General features: G+C 50.8%; 1 protein-coding gene across 4 annotated transcripts in view; it reads left to right on the forward strand.

The window, feature by feature from the left end:
- SPATA13 (spermatogenesis associated 13) overlaps positions 1-15,675 on the forward strand; it is a 266,585-nt gene that overhangs the window by 136,863 nt on the left and 114,047 nt on the right. The window contains exon 1 of one of the 4 annotated variants that reach the window (XR_009005918.1): positions 8,350-8,490. The exons of the other annotated variants lie outside the window; for them this stretch is intronic. The gene's annotated coding sequence lies outside the window, so the exon portion shown is untranslated. Of the gene's footprint in view, positions 1-8,349; positions 8,491-15,675 lie in introns of those variants that run through there. 4 annotated transcript variants of the gene reach the window in all.

Here is a 15,675-nt window from a genome sequence, read left to right on the forward strand (position 1 = left end):
CACGCGCCTTCTGGTCCAGCAGGAGCCTGTGTGCAGAGCATCCGGGAGCTGGCGGAGGCCACAGCGGGCAGCTCAGGGGAAGGAAGGAGGTGAGAGTCACCGTCCATTTCGGTTAGAGCCGCCTGTTTCTTAGCCATGGTTTCCGCCTGTGTTTCTACCGGGAAAGAAAGGCTTGCAGCGCAGAGAGGAGCTTTGTGACCCGCCGGGGTGACTGGTGCGCTGGAATGCAGACTCAGGCCACCAGCAAAGACGTGGAAGGAGGACTTGGAGGGTCTCTTCAACCACTCGGTGAAGTTACTTGTGACTGAGAAAGGAAGGGGCTCGGACGCCCACCGGGAGTCCAGGGTTTAGGTGGAGCCTTGTCCTCCTGAGGGCTGAGGAGAGATGGTATCAGTCTTGTCCTCAGCCTCATTCAGCCTGAAAAGTCTCCAGCTCTGCGTTCTTGGGCTGTTTGATGGAAATATTAGAACAGAAGAGAAAGAGCCGCTTTTTGGTTTTTCAAATATATGATAAGGTAGAACATATAATGTCAAACAAAATGTCCAGTAGCTTAAAGATACAACTAGAATTTTCCAGAGAAAGGGAAATAACGTCTGTTTGTTGGGAGGCGGGCATAAGAGGATGGCTCGCTGAAACCAGCCATCTTGCTCTAGAGGAGGGAGAGAAGGAGGCATAAAGGGAGAGGCAAGAAGAGAAGGGCAGAGGGGAGGGGTCACACCTGCTCCCTCCCTGATTACCACACTGTAGTTTTCACTTTTCAGCACGTCCCGTTTCGCTGCAGTGCTTTACCACCTGTGGGATTCATCCCATGAGTGGGTCCTGCAGCACCAAATAAAACAATCTAAGAAGGAGAGAATCTCAGATGCATCGCGAGAGGGGAGTGTCAGCGTTGCTGGTACATATTCTTTCCCTGTGTCTATGTTCATCCATGTGTCACTGGGTCATGATGTCAGATATGCTTCTTACTGTGGCTGCTGTCGGAGGTTTGAGAAACATTCTGACATTTCGCCTGCCTTCTGATCCTGGATCTTCCTTTTCAGTCAGAGAATTTTGTGTCCAAATTGGGCTCCTGTTAGACCCTAAGTTGATGGTCTGGTTGATTCCGATGCTTATTAACTTTCCACCATCACCTACTCAGGATCGCCCCAAAGGTGCCCTGACCCCAGCGTGTCTGCCAGCTGAGGTGTAGGGAAAGGTCCTGAATTTAAAGCTGAAAACTTGGAGTTGAATCTCAGGTCAGCCACAGAAATTGTGCTTAAACTTCTCTCCAATCCAGTCCAATCTTTTCCAGCCCAATTTAATTCAACAGATGGTTATTGAATGCCTACTAGATCCTGGATATGACGCTAGATGACACTGGGCACCAGGGACCCACGAAGCTCGCAGGCTGATGATGTAGATAAGCACATGATCCTAAAGGACCTGTGGGTGGAAAGATGAGAGGGACTCAATCCTGCCTGTGACGCGGGGACTGAGTCTTGAGGAATCGCCTGGTGGAGAATGCAGGACTGTTTCCAGGCGCAAAGGTCTGGGGAAAGATCCTGGCGTGGGTCCTGAAGCAGCATGTGGCCGGCTAATGCTGAGATTTCAGCAGCAGGAAACGGGGAGTTGGTAGAAGCACTGGCTGTGGGGAGGAAGTGCCTCAGGTCTGAAAGGCCTCCTTTCTCCTCCTTGGCCTCAGACCATGGCTTCAGTTCAGCCTCTGGCCAACCCGTCCCTCCCCACGCCCACCCCAGGCACATCCCAGCCCCAGGCTGGCAGCACGGCAGGGCTTACCTCCTGCCAACCATGGAGGGCAGGTGATCGCCTGAGGTACGTTTCAGCATCCCATCCTGTTAGGCGCCTGACGGGTACATGGATACTCTTGGTGGGGGGACTTGGTGCAGGCAGGGTCTCCTTCTTGACCACTTTCCAGACTTGCCCTCCATCCCTGTATTCCAGAGAAACAGAGCAAGTAAAATAATTAATGCTGGCTAAGGCTACATACACGTACTATATAACTCCAACTATATGACATTCTGGAAAAGGGAAAACTACGGAGATGGTAGGCAGCTCATTGGGTGCCAGGGGTTAGAGGGGAGGGAGGGCTGAACTGGTGGAGCGCAGAGGGTTTTTAGGGCAGTGAAACTATCCTGTGACAGTGTGGCGGAGGATGCATGGCATCGCGTCTGTCAAAAGCCAGAGACCTGTATGTGAAGAGGAGCGAACTGCAGTGTAAACACTGAGCTTTAGTTAATAAGGATGTATCAGTGCTGGCTCAGCAACTGTAACAAACGTGCCACACTGATGTAGATGTTAGTAATAAGGGAAACTGTTGGGGGGTAAAGGGGTTATGTGGGGACTCCCTATACTTTCTTTTTTTTAATTGGAGTATAGTTGATTTACAATGTTGTGTTAGTTTCAAGTGTACAGCAAAATGATTCAGTTTTATATATATATATATATATATATATATATATATATATATATATATATATATATATAAAACTGAATGTAATATATATATTCTTTTTCAGATTCTTTCCCATTATAGGTTATTACAAGATATTGAGTATAGTTCTCTATACTCTCTATACTTTCTGATCCATTTTTCTGTAAACCAAAAACTGCTCTAAAAAATAAAGTCTGTTAATTTTAAAAGTATATATTTACGGCCCTTAAAGAGCTCAGAATCTCTTTGGTCAGCGCTAAGACAGCCATGGGTCTGAGAACATATTAGGATGTCACTGACTGTGAAGTCATGAACCCTACCCAGGAAGCCAGGGGGGCTTCAGAGAGGAAGTGGGCTGGAGGTAAGCCTGACAGTCCCTGGTGCCACCAGGCAGTTGTCGGTTTGCCTGCAGATGTGCTCTGAGCGGTGGTTTATGTTCCACGCTCTCTGCAGGTCAGGGGATGCTAGACTCTACGGAGATTCTCTCATTTCATCCCCGCTACAACAGGGCAGGGCTATTACTTCTGTGTTACAAGTGAAGAAACTAAGGTTCAGAAGAGCTTGTCCAAGGCCACCCAGCTAGTGAAAGCTGAAAGAAGGGGGAGTGTGATGACCTGCCTGCCCCTGAAGCCAGGGCTCCATCAACCGGGTAGAGATTACCTCGGGGAGAGGGTTAGGGGCATTCTGTGTCACATGCAGGGGTCAGAGGGGTAAAACAAAGATTGGTGGGTGGTAAGGGCCTCAGTCAAGGTGATTTAATAAAGAAGATGGATTTCAGGAGTGGCTTGATCAGGCAAAGAGAAAGTCTGTGGAGAACCATTCTAGTGGTCTAGTCAATGTGCATTCCCAATCCCAGATTCACAGGGTCTTTAGAGCTGTCAGAACCACTTTGGAATAAGGACATTGTAGAGATAGCGACTCCCCTCCTTATCCCAGTGGCTTTGTGTAACTTCTGGGCAGCTGGTAAGAGCTAGGAACATTGTTTTACTGTTGCTTCTGCTCTTTCTGAGGACGGCCCTGCCCGTCAGGTTCCCTCCAAATCCAGGTGTGAGAGCATCCCTTTGCTGAGCACACGAGGATGGCACTGCAGACAGACGCTGGGGCGGGCTTCTGGCACGTCTCCCGCCTTTTGTCAGCCTCTGTGCCCCATTCCTGGGCAAAGAGCAAGGAAAACTCCCCCTACTCTTCCCCTAATAGACACATATGTGCCAAAATAATTTGATGAATGCCAAACATTATTCTTTCATTCTAGGAAACTTAGATATCTTCTCTAATGAACTGTAGAAGACAGCAAATCCTCCTTATCCGTTCTAATCAACAAAAACAGCCACCGTTTACTGAGATTTAACCATGTGCCAGGCTCTGAGCTGGGACATTATCACAGTTAATCTTCGCCCCAGGGTTTCACAGATGAGGCGGACTCCTGGGAGGTTAAATCATTTTCCCAAAGCCCCAGGGCTGGAGTGGAAGACCTGGGCTCTCGGGTCTTACCTTCCACCGCAGGGGCCAGCCCATCCCCCTCGACCCCCTCCAACCTTTACAGCCAATTAAGAAACAAGACACTGGAGACGGACAGATGAAGATAAAAATGTCAGTGATATCGCCAGTTGAGTCAGTTGGAGAATGTGACTTTAGGTCTGAGAAGAGTTCTTGCTAATATTCTCTGAGTGCCCCCTGCCCCCCAGCCAGCTGTAGAGCTTCAGCGGCTGGTTCCACACCCCCCCCCCACCCCCCAGGTGACAGTCACTGACTGCAGATGGCTCCCTGCAGATGTCTGGGTGGAGAGGTTAGAAAGGAGTGACTCCTCTGTGCTTCCGAAGAATTACTGTTAAATTACTAATAAATTAGGTCTGTTCTATCAAGGTAGGTGGACCAGTGGGTTCCTCCCACCAGTCAGTAACTCCTTCTTTGGTTCAGAGGGTGGGGCCTGAGGCAGGAAGTGTTACTTTGTGGAAGCTCCTCAAAGAGAAAGATCTGAAACGTGGAGAAAGGAGTTTCCTTACTGCACGAGTCAGCTCAGGCTGCCAGGACAAAATACCACAGACTGGGGGGCTTAAACAGCAGGAATTTATTTCTCACAGTTCTGGAGTCCAAGATCAAGGCACCAGCAGATTCGGTGAATGGTGAGGACCCACTTCCTGGCTTGCAGACGGCCACCTTCTTGCTGTGTCCTCTCGTGGTGTGGAGAGGGAGAGAGAGACGGAGACAGAGAGAGGGCTCTGGTCTCTCTTCCTCTTCTTATAAAGGCACTAATCCCATCATGGAGCCCCACCCTCATGACCTCATCTAAATCTTAACAGTCCCACCTTCTAAAACCATCTCACTGGTTGTTAGGCTTCAACATATGGATTTGAGGACATAATCATTCAGGCCATACACTTCCCTCCCTTGTCCTGTGTGACCTTAGGTGAGTCTTTCAACTTCTCTGAACTTTGTTTTCTTCATCCATAAAACGCGAAAGATAATAGTACTCTAAGGGCTGCTTTGAGGCTTTAAGTAGAGAACGAATGTAAAGGACATAGAACGTTAAGTGCTCAGAAAGTGTTAACAGAGGGACACGTAATTTCAGAGATGTTATTATGTGAAAAAAAGTGCACCGTCAACTTGATGAGAGCTGGTAGTTTCTATCAGCGCCGGTGTACAATGACTTTGGTGAGAGCTTTGCACTGACTTCTAACAGAATTATAGAGTTTAAGCTGCCAGTCAGAGTTGGGTACCAGCAGATCACTAAGAGAAAAAAGTCCAAAGAGACCTTTGGAGGTTCCCATTGGTGGGGAAGGTAGAATGCAGATGTCAGCTTTGTTTGCAGGCCTGTGAGTGATGGCTGGTCCTGTGGGCAGAGAGGTCACTGTAGGAGATTTAGAGCCTTTTTACGCAGAAGCCAGAGTGAGATTCCCCATGGAATGATGGAGGCTGCAGGAAACTTTGAGATGGCTGGTCCCCATCACTCATGTAGCAGATTAGGAAAGTGAGAGCCAGAGAAGTTGGGTGATTTATTCCCTCGATGCCTGTTAACTAGTGCTGGCTCCGGGTGTAGAGCACCCTGTCTCTCCATGTCAGATCCTGCTTTGTCCAATACGTTGATAATCTAAAACCAGAAATATCTTTTTATCTCAGGAGCTCAAGAGTCCCACTAAAACAAAACAAAACAAAAATTGTATTTTTTAAAGGACAGGAACTAATGATTATTAAGCACCTGTATGTATTATACCAGGAGTCTTATATGGGCTAAAGTTTGGTATTAATATTTTCCAACCAATCCAGAGAGGTAGGTTTCCCTTTTCACCGAAGGGGAAGCTGACACTCAGCAAGGTAAAGGGCTAGCCCAGGTCACAGGTATCAGGGAAGCAGGCCGAGTCTTTACAGCTCTAGAGAAATCCGTTTACCTGAGAGCCAGTGTTCATGTAAATATTAATAACAGTTTCCAGGCAGGCAGAAATGATCCTCTGAGACACAGATTTAAAAAAAAAAAAAAATCAAAAATTTCTCCTCAGATTTGTGCTAATTCCAAAGAGCTAATTTAAAAACTATCAATTTAGCCCTTGATATTCTTTTTTTAAAAACAATACTGAAATAGACATCATTTTTAACATTTGTGAGAGCTTCACGCAGGTTTCGTTAAAGTTATAGAAAGAAATAAAATGAAATATTTGATATTAGCCTTTCATGCTATGTCTCTAAAATTTTCCATTGCTTATTTATTTTAGGTTGGCCAAAAAGTTCGTTTGGGTTTTTCTGTAAGATGTTACAGAAAAACCCAAACGAACTTTTTGGCCAACCCAATATAATATGTTTCTGCTTTAAAAATATATATTCATTGTCAAAAATTTGGGAGAATTTCAAATAAAGATCCAAACAATAAAATAAAAACTTGCCCATATTTCCACCACCCAGAGATAATGACCATTAGTATTTCGGTGTGTGTGCTTTAATTAATGGGCTGTTATTTTAGAGCAGTTTTGGGTTTACAGAAAGACTGGGAGGAAAGGAGAGTTCCCATGGATTCCCTCAACTCCTCCCTGTACCACACCCCCATCCCCCCAGTTTCTCCTGTTACGGGCATCTTACATCAGTGTGGCACATTGGTTGCGATTGATGAGCCAATATTGATACATTATGATAAACGACTTTACATTAGGTTTCACTCTGTGTGCTGTATATTCTGTGGGTTTTGACAAACGCATAACGACATGTACCCACCGTTTGAGTATCACACAGAATAGTTTTCCACTATTTAAAAAAGCATATATAGAATTAATTTTGACTTTTCATTGTGTAATTTAATATTTTTATATGTTCTTTAGTTTTTACATAGTGGTTATTGTTCTTCTTTGATTATAAAAGTAGCATGTATAATTATAGTGCTAGCAACACAGAACCACTCAGATGAATCATCTAAAAGAGCAGTTTTTAAAAGAATGTGTTTATTTTATGAATTCCATTAGGTGCACATCAGGAAACAATCATGGAACTTTTAGGTCCCAGATCCTTGCGCAGAAGGGTTTCCTTCGTCTCAGCGGTTTTCCTGTGAATTAATGATTGAGCCATGAGCCACCCGGGAAGGGTGAGAGTTCTGAGTGTGTTCACCCAAACAGTCCACAGAAGTCCTGCTCTAGGTCCTGGGTAAGTGGGTGGGTTTAAAAGTCCTCACCTAGGGTTTTTTTTTGTTTTTTTTAATAAATTTATTTATTTATTTATATTTTTGGCTGCATTTGCATTGCTGCGTGCAGGCTTTAGTTGCGGTGAGCGGGGGCTACTCTGGGTTGCGGTGCGCGGGCTTCTCATTGCGGTGGCTTCTCTTGTTGTGGATCATGGGCTCCAGGCGAGCGGGCTTCAGTAGTTGTGGCACGTGGGCTTCAGGAGTTGTGGCACGTGGGCTCAGCAGTTGTGGCTCGCGGGCTCTAGAGCGCAGGCTCAGTAGTTGTGGTGCACGGGGTTAGTTGCTCCACGGCACGTGGGATCTTCCCGGACCAGGGCTCGAACCCGTGTCCCCTGCATTGGCAGGCGGATTCGTCACTACTGCGCCACCAGGGAAGCCCTCACCTAGGGTTTTCTTTTTCACGAAAAGCGTAGCCAGGGCGCCTTGGCCTGGAGTGACCTCCTCCCGGGCAGAGGTGGGGCGAGGGGGGCAGTGAGGGGCGGTTGCCTGGGCGACGCGGCTGCTCCTCCCGCCCAGGGCGGATGCTGGGGGGTTGATGAGGTGGAGGGGAGCCGGGTTTAGGGGGGCCGGGCTGGGGGGTGCTGACATGGGGGGAGTTACTGGGGGTGGATGGAAGGGAGCCCGGCTGGGGGGTGTAGCTGGGTGGATGAGGAGCTAGGGTCGGGGGAAGTGTAGCGGTGGGGGGGGGGGGATGTGGTGGGGGGGATATTCTGGTGGTGGGGGAGGAGAAGAGCCGACCCAGGGGCGTGGTCTGGGGACTGAGCTGGGGGCGCGGCCTGAGGCAAGAAGGGAGAGCCCAGCCAGAGGGGTGGGCTGGAGCCAGGTGTGGCGTGGCCTGTGAGGCATGGAAGGAGAGCCGTACCGCGGCGTGGCCTGGGGCCCGGCGCGGCTTGGCCCGGGGTGGGGGTGGGGGTGGGGGGGGTGTGGAAAGGTAGGTGAGCCGGGGGCGTGGCCTGGGGCTGGGGTGTGGCCTGAGTCCGGCGGGGCGAGGCCTGGGGGGCGTGGAAGGAGAGCCGGACCGGGGCGTGGCCTGGGGCCGGGCGTGGCATGGCCCGGGGTGGGGGTGGGGCGGTGGGGTGGAAAGGTAGCTGAGCCAGGGGCGTGGCCTAGGGCTGGGGCGTGGCCTGGAGCCGGCGGGGGCGTGGAAGGAGTGCAGGGTCGGGGGCGTGGCCTTGACCGGCGGGGGCGTGGCCTGGGCCGGGCGGCAGCGGCGGGCTGGCTTCAGCGCCGCGCTCCTCCCCCGCAGCCCAGCCCGCCGCCCGCCCGGAGTCCGCGCGCCCGAGCGGAGGCTCCTCCGAGAGCCCGGCGTGCTCGGATCTCCGCGGCACCAGGACCAGCCCTGGGTCGCCGGGACGTCTTGGATCGGCCGACTTTGGAGGTTCCTTCGAGCGGGGCCGCGGTAGGTGAGGCTGCGCCGAGGCGCGGGGCGGCCGCCCGGGTGTTGGCGAGGAGCCCGAGCCCGGGAGCTGAGTTACCCCGACGCCGGCCCCGCAGCCCAAACACCGAGTTCTCTCGGTGAGCTCGCTGCGGGGCTGGGCGGCCCGAGGGCGAGGGACCCCCGGCCCCGCGCGCCTGGGGATCCCCAGACTTGACCCGCGCTCGCCGCGGGCTGCGGGCGGGACAAAGGCGCGGGGCGCCCGCGCCGCCCAGGGGATGCGCTGGAGATCTTCTCTCCCAAAGCGAGTTTCTCCCCGGGTGCCCCGGGCCTCATCTCCCGAGAAAGGCGGGACCCTGCGTCCGGCGACCCTGAACTGGAGGGATGAGCTCCAGGGCTGGTTTGCTTCCACTCACGTTCGGCGAGGTCAGGGAGTGGGCACCCCAGCCCAGGGGGACACAGACCAGCGCTGCGCCTACGGCCGGGGAGCTCAGGTGACCTGGGCTGGAGGCCACCAGCGGGCTGTGCAGTCTGAGCCCCGGCAAACCTCCCCTCCCTCCAGGTGCGGAAAAAAGGCCAAACCAACCAACCATACAAACAGAACTCTCGGTCAGTTGCTTCCCAGCACTGGACAGTCTTGTTGATAAACAGAAGAAGAACTTGAGTTTATTTAGCACTTGTTACCAAGGCCATCTAAATTCATACATCATCCGCCCCTCCTCCCACGGTTTTCCCTGCGTCTCACCTCATTTTCCGTGTTGCCTGGTGTTTTCTACCCTATTAACCCCTCCAAGTCCCCAAGTACTGTGCTTTTCTCTAACAGGTACAGAAATTTCACCCATTTTATTTTTCCTAACAAATGCTCCTTTTCTGTGTCCCCCTTCTTCCAAACAAATGCTCCTTTTCTATGTCCCCCTTCTTCCAAACTTCCTCACCGCAGTGTCCTCGGGGTCCTGTTAATTGTGCTTGCTCCCTGTGCTGAACCTTGGCCTCTGCCCCCCTCCCCCCATCCTTTAGAGTTTTTTTTATGTGACTATTTCTTACCTAGCATTCTAATTTTCACACCCCTCCTTTGGTCCCCAGATTTGCCATCTTCCTGCCACCCAGGCTGGCTGTCTGCCTTTTTGCCTGTGCTCCCGTGCTGTGGGCTGTCTTGCCTTTTACCTACTTCTCCCCGTGCTTTTCCCGCCTCCAGAGCACACCTTGTTTCGGTTCCTTTGGTTGTTGATTTTGCTACTGCATCACCACCCCTCGGTTCCTTTTCTTCCCTTCCAGTTGGTCCTCCATTACCCGGCAGACGTCTTTATTTCAGAAGGTCTGAAAGTGTCACAAGTAGGCAACCAGCTTCCCCAGGACCTCTCTGGACGTCAGGACCTTCCCATCTGCTCCTGGTTCTGTTTGTGTTCTTACTGAAGAAGTAGTATCGTATGTAGACAAGTTCTCCGACTATGTTGATATTGATGTTAATATGAATATTAGGTAGCAGTTGTCAGACACTTAGTAGGAGCCGAGCAGTCTTCCGAGGGACGTACATGCAGTAATAACTCATGAATCCTCCTTGCTTCCCTGTAATGTCGATGCATTCCTAGTCCCATTTGACAGATGAGAAAGGGAAGGCTCAGAGAACTTAAGTACCAGGCCCAGTTTCTCATGGCTGTGTGGTGGGAGAGCCCCTCTTCTCTCCAGGCGGCTGTGCTCCCAGGCCATGCTAACTTTGGAACTCATACGTGGGCTGGGATTGGGCCTTGGAAATGAGGTCATTATTTGCGTGTTTTATTTGGTCTGCAGTTTACAGCTGTTGAGGGCATAATATCTCTACTGTAGAGCAGTGTGTGGGGAAAACCTAATGCCTCCTGTCCCTCAGAAAGACTGGGGACACTGCCTGGGCTGGCTTCCAGCTCACTTTCCTGAAGAGAGCACCTGGCCCCTTGGCTACAGGAAGGCTGGAAGAAAGCTTCTTGCAAAGACTGTTGCCAGCCGGCTCCTCCCCTGCAATGAGAGGTCAGTTTCACTTTAGCTGGCCAGATCTTTAGGGTCCTGGAGAGCCCTGTGATGTGATGAGTCTTGCTTATTTCTGTTTCATTATATAATTTAAAGCCTTGTTCCTATATCTCCTTCACCTTCCTGAAAGTTGAAGGCAAGTGTGTGTTTCTTTTGCAGGTGCTGAAGCAGAGTGTTGGGAAAGTTTTATACTTTGATGGCTGGAAGGGGCCTTACATTCCACAGATGAGGAAACTGTGGCTCAGAGAAATAAAATGGCATGTCCAGGGGAGGCAGCGGGACAATAGATCCCCGACCTGCCGACCTCTGGTCCAGGACTCTCCATGCATGGCCCTACAGCTTGGTGGGGTGACCTCTGGGCTTGCTGAGCAAAGCAGTGAACGAACCCTTTCTTTCCTGAGCTAAGAGGCATTGGGAGGATTCATTTGGAATGGAAATTTTCAGTGGGTTCTTTTTTTTTTTTGGTCTGAAAACTAAACATTTAAAAAAATGTTTGCTTTCGAGGTACGTAATGGCATAAATGGGATCATAAAATCGCAGAAGTATAAATTCAAATGTTTTTAGAAAGAAATATTTTTGTCTTCCAGAACATCAGGCAGGAACGCCAAACATACATTACTTTCTAGAGGCAAATCGTACAATCCATGGCAATTTGAAAATCAGTAACTGGAACGATGAATTGTATTTTCATTTGCAGAGAGAAAGGCCTTAGTACAAAGCGCTCATGTGATTTCCTTCATCTCTGCATCTCAGATAAAACAGGGCTGAGGGGGAAGCCTGTCCAGTTAGGTGCTGTCTCTGTGTTGGCTCTGCCATGCCCCCGCCCCGTCTCCCCCTGGCCTCGGGCTCCTAGCCAAGCCCCCCCCATTCCCAGCTCTGCTGCCTGCTGTCTGGCTCGTCTCTTTCTCCAGGAGCCCTCGGGGAACCTGCAGGGTGCTGCTCACCCAGGATTGCTCAAGCCATTCCATAACTGCCTTTCTTGACAGAATCCAGCCCTAATGCCCTGAGGTGTTTGTTGCATGTAATTAACCTCTCTCTGATGCTCCAGAGTGAGATGGGTGGCTCGGGTGCGTCCTTGGGAGAGTTGATGAGACATTCACTGTCTGTGCTCCGTGGTTCGGATGAGGATCATCGGTGTAACTACGGAGCAGGTTAGGTTTACTGCTCCCCTCGCACAGGGGAAGGGATCGAATGTCCTGGCCACAGCCCTGTAGGAAGAGTCAAGGCTGAGATTTGAATGCGAGGCTGCCAAACCCAGGAGATCCACACGCACGTCCAGCGTCTGTCTGCTCTGAAGCTCATAACCCTCCACAGCAGCTTCCCAGAGCCTTTTACGAACTAGAGGAGGGAAAACGAGGGGCACGTGGGGCCTCGCGGGAGTCCCGGACCAGCCCTCCTCCGTCTCCCTTCGGGGCCAGGGGCGCTTTCTGACTGTGGGCGGCAAAGCCCCAAGTGGACAGAGATGGTCCTTGTTTCTCATACATGGCTGTGGCCATTTGCTGTGGTCGGGATGTCAACATTCGTGGCCACAGGTAATGCCCCATCCTGTGCTCGTGATCTTCAACTGTTACCTCACCTAACCAGGACCTTAAAGGACCTGATTTCTTGGCCAGAAACAACCTCCACCTGTTTCCGTGACACAGGACTGCTCTTTGTCACTGTGGAAGCAAGGTGAGCTCAGCATTGTCATTTCAGGGACCGTGTGCCTGACTCAGGACATCTTTTGCTCTGGTCAGATCTGAGCTGGACCCCCAATTCTCTCTCGGGGTTCAGCCATGGGGCTGGGGATCTCTAAGAGGACCCTGCCTGCTAATCTGGGAGAGGGAGGGGCCAGCCTTTTCCCTCCCATTAGAACCGTTACAGAGTTTGTTCCCGAAGCCTGGCAGGCTGTCCTTAGAGAAAAATAGAACTCAGGTCCGAAAGGACTAGACTGGAAGGTGTGGGCGGGTGAGATGCGGCCTGCAGGAAAGTGGGATCTTTGCCCGCCATCTCTGGCAGGTGCGGGGGGGCTGGTGCCCCATGTTTGTTGTCTTAGAGCAGAGGGGGCAGGAGGCCAGGGAGGAGATGTGTTCCTGGTATCGGAACTTTGATCACAGGCTTTCCTGGCAATTACTGTTCTCCATAATAGAAGCAGCGAGCAGTCTTGTGGTGGAGTGTTAAAATTACAGTCACGTTAAACAAGGTCAGGCCCTACTACGTCACCACCACGTGTGCTGTATAAAAAGAGAGGAGGCCCGAGTCCTAAAACCACTTAAACCATGTGGGCATTGAAACTTGTCCAGTTCGGATGTTGGGACTCTCTGCGGCTGAAAGAAAGAACAGCTTCAGAAAGTTTGCTCCCTTCCCCCTTTCTCTTTTATGTGCTGGATGCTGGGAATGGAACCAGCCCCTGCCCTGTGGAGGCTCACACTCTTTCCGGTGGGAGTGGTAGGCATGTGAAAGGAAAGACCTGTAGCAGGTGAGGGATCAGTTTATGGGGAGGGTGTTAGGTGAGCCCATGGGAGGCCGAGGGTCCAGGAAGGCTTCCTGGAGGAGGAGCTAACCACAGCCAGGGCTGAATAGGAGTGTGCAGGTTGGGGGAGGGGCTGACAGAGGGAGGCATTGTAGCCTCTGGGGACAGAATAAGCAGAGGTGGGGACACGGACCCCAGCTTGGAGATGAGGGACCCTCAGACAATTCTGCCCATCATTCATGGCTGTTAACCATTTGCCCAGAGCAGTGGTTCTGCATCTGCATCAGCTGAGAATTTGTTAGAAAAGCAAATTCTAGGGCTCTCCCCTGGACCCGCCGAATTAGAGTTTCTGGGGTGTGTGTCTGTACTTTAACAGCCTTCCAGGTGATTCTCACACACGCTGAAGTGTGAGAACTAGTGCTTTAGAACGTATGTTTTCCAGACATCCTAAAAACAGCTGCTCTTCATCGCCACCTGGTTGTCCTTCAAAGTGACTGTGTTCCTGCCTGGTTGGACACGTCAGACCTCCCTTGAGCCATCAGCTGTCCAACCTTCTTGTTCTTCTCCACCGTGTACAGCCTCACAATTTCTCTTGCCCACCCTGCTTCGTTTCATCACATACTAGTAATTTATATTATTTCTATAACATGATTTCTTAGTGTTTGGCGGTTGTCAGGTAAACTGGGTTCAGGTCCCAACCCTGCTGCTTGCCCGCTGTGTGACCTTGGGGAGGCATTGACCTCTCTGCCTCAGTTGCCTTATCTGAACAATGTACATCATGGTACCCATCTCTTCACTGAGTGTTTCAAACTTTGCTGGACGTTGGAATTACCTGAGGGGTCTTTAAGAAAGGTTGATGCCTGCTCCCATCCCCAAATATTGTTATTGGTTGTGGGTGTGACCTTGGCATTGGAATTTCCCAGGGGCAGTAAAGTTGGGAACCACGGTCACAGGCTGTGGTGCGAATGAGATGAGTCCCCAATTGCGAAGTGCTCAGAAGGGGGTCTGGCCTGGCTCTTCTGTCTGATGGGGGAGGGGAGGCTCTGTTGGTTCTGTGATGGTGGGGGAGAAGGCAGAGCTGTGTTGCTCGTTCTGTGAACACTTGTTGGATGTCGAGGGCCTGTCGGTTTGGGGATCTCCTGGTGACTCTGTCTTGTTCTGAGACTTAGGAGGTGAGGTAGCCCAGCACAGTGGGTCTCCAGGTCTGATTCTCTGGGCATCCGCTGGGCAGGACTACAGAGGTCCTGCGTGAACAGAGCACACGGGCCCCCACCCCCCCGCCAGCATTCCCAACACGGGACACCCTTTTCCCTCCTCTGTGCAGAATAACTTGAATTTTCGGAATATAACCAGGTTCTAAAATCATGAAGGAGCAGTGCTTTTCAGTGAAAATGGGAATCGGGCCCCCTAGGGCTCTGACCCTGCCCTAATCTGTCATTTGAACTTAGATGCCAGTTTTCTAAATTTATTTATTTATTTTTGGCTGTGTTGGGTCTTTGTTGTTGCATCGGGCTTTCTCTAGTTGCGGCGAGCGGGGGCTACTCTTCGTTGCGGTGCGCGGGCTTCTCATTGCAGTGGCTTCTCTTGTTGTGGAGCACGGGCTCTAGGCGCGTGGGCTTCAGTAGTTGTGGCACGCGGGCTCAGTAGTTGCGGCTCGCAGGCTTAGTTGCTCCATGGCATGTGGGATCTTCCCGGACCAGGGCTCGAACCCGTGTCCCCTGCATTGGCAGGCGGATTCTTAACCACTGCGTCACCAGGGAAGTCCCAGACGCCAGTTTTCAGACACACAAAACATCTCTGGACTTGATCTCTCTTTGGCACCTGAACTGTCTCCTAGGACAGCGGTCCCCAACCTTTTTGGCACCAGAGACTGGTTTTGTGTAAGACAGTTTTTCCACGGTGGGGGTGGGAGTTTTTCCACGATGGCTCAGGTGGTACTGTGAGCGAGGAGGGCGAGGGGGAGCGGCAGATGAAGCTTCGCTCGCTCGCCCGCCGCTCACCTCCTGCTGTGCGGCCCGGTTCCTAACAGCCCGCGGACCGGTTGGGGACCCCTGTTCTAGGATCTAAATGTCACTATGTTATAAATTATGTATTTCTAACCGTTATTTGAATAACAAACAGTCTTTTTGCATACCCTGTCCTGTCACATATTCATCCTACCTTCATTCATTGTTTTATTAATTCAGCAAATATTGATGAGTATCTGCTTTGCATCAAACACCAAGCTGGCAGTTTCATCCCTTCTTTCCTGCGGAAGGACAAGCGTATCTGTCAGCATGTAGAAAGTGTTTCTTTAGGTTTTCGTTCATAGCTGCAGCCTTCTCTCTACCTGTCTGTTTTGGTGACGTAATTACTCCACTTTTAATAATAGAACATCTGAAGGACATTTTTCATGTTGACTCCATGGGCCTTCTTTGAACCCTGCTGAGATTAATTAAATCAGACCCCATGCAACAATTATCCTAAAATATCCCGACAAGTTATTAAAATCCAGTTTGCCTGGAGCCCTGAGTCAGTGATCCACAGTCAGTACCCTCAGGATGAAATCCGCAATCCAGTTTAAGGTCTGGGGCTTTCTGATTTCTTTTAGTCCAGAGTCCGTCCTAGTGGTTTGGCCAAATTCATTAAAGAAATGAGAAACAGGGGAATTCATATCTCGAGTTTACTATTTGTTCTCTTTCTGTGGAAAAGTTAGATTCTGTTTTTGGTTTTGTTTTGCCGTGCAGGGCCTACAAGGACCTGACGTTTACTCTTAG

The sequence above is a fragment of the Balaenoptera acutorostrata genome, chromosome 18 (genome assembly GCF_949987535.1).
Source record: "Balaenoptera acutorostrata chromosome 18, mBalAcu1.1, whole genome shotgun sequence".
Classification (NCBI taxonomy): Eukaryota; Metazoa; Chordata; class Mammalia; order Artiodactyla; family Balaenopteridae; genus Balaenoptera; species Balaenoptera acutorostrata.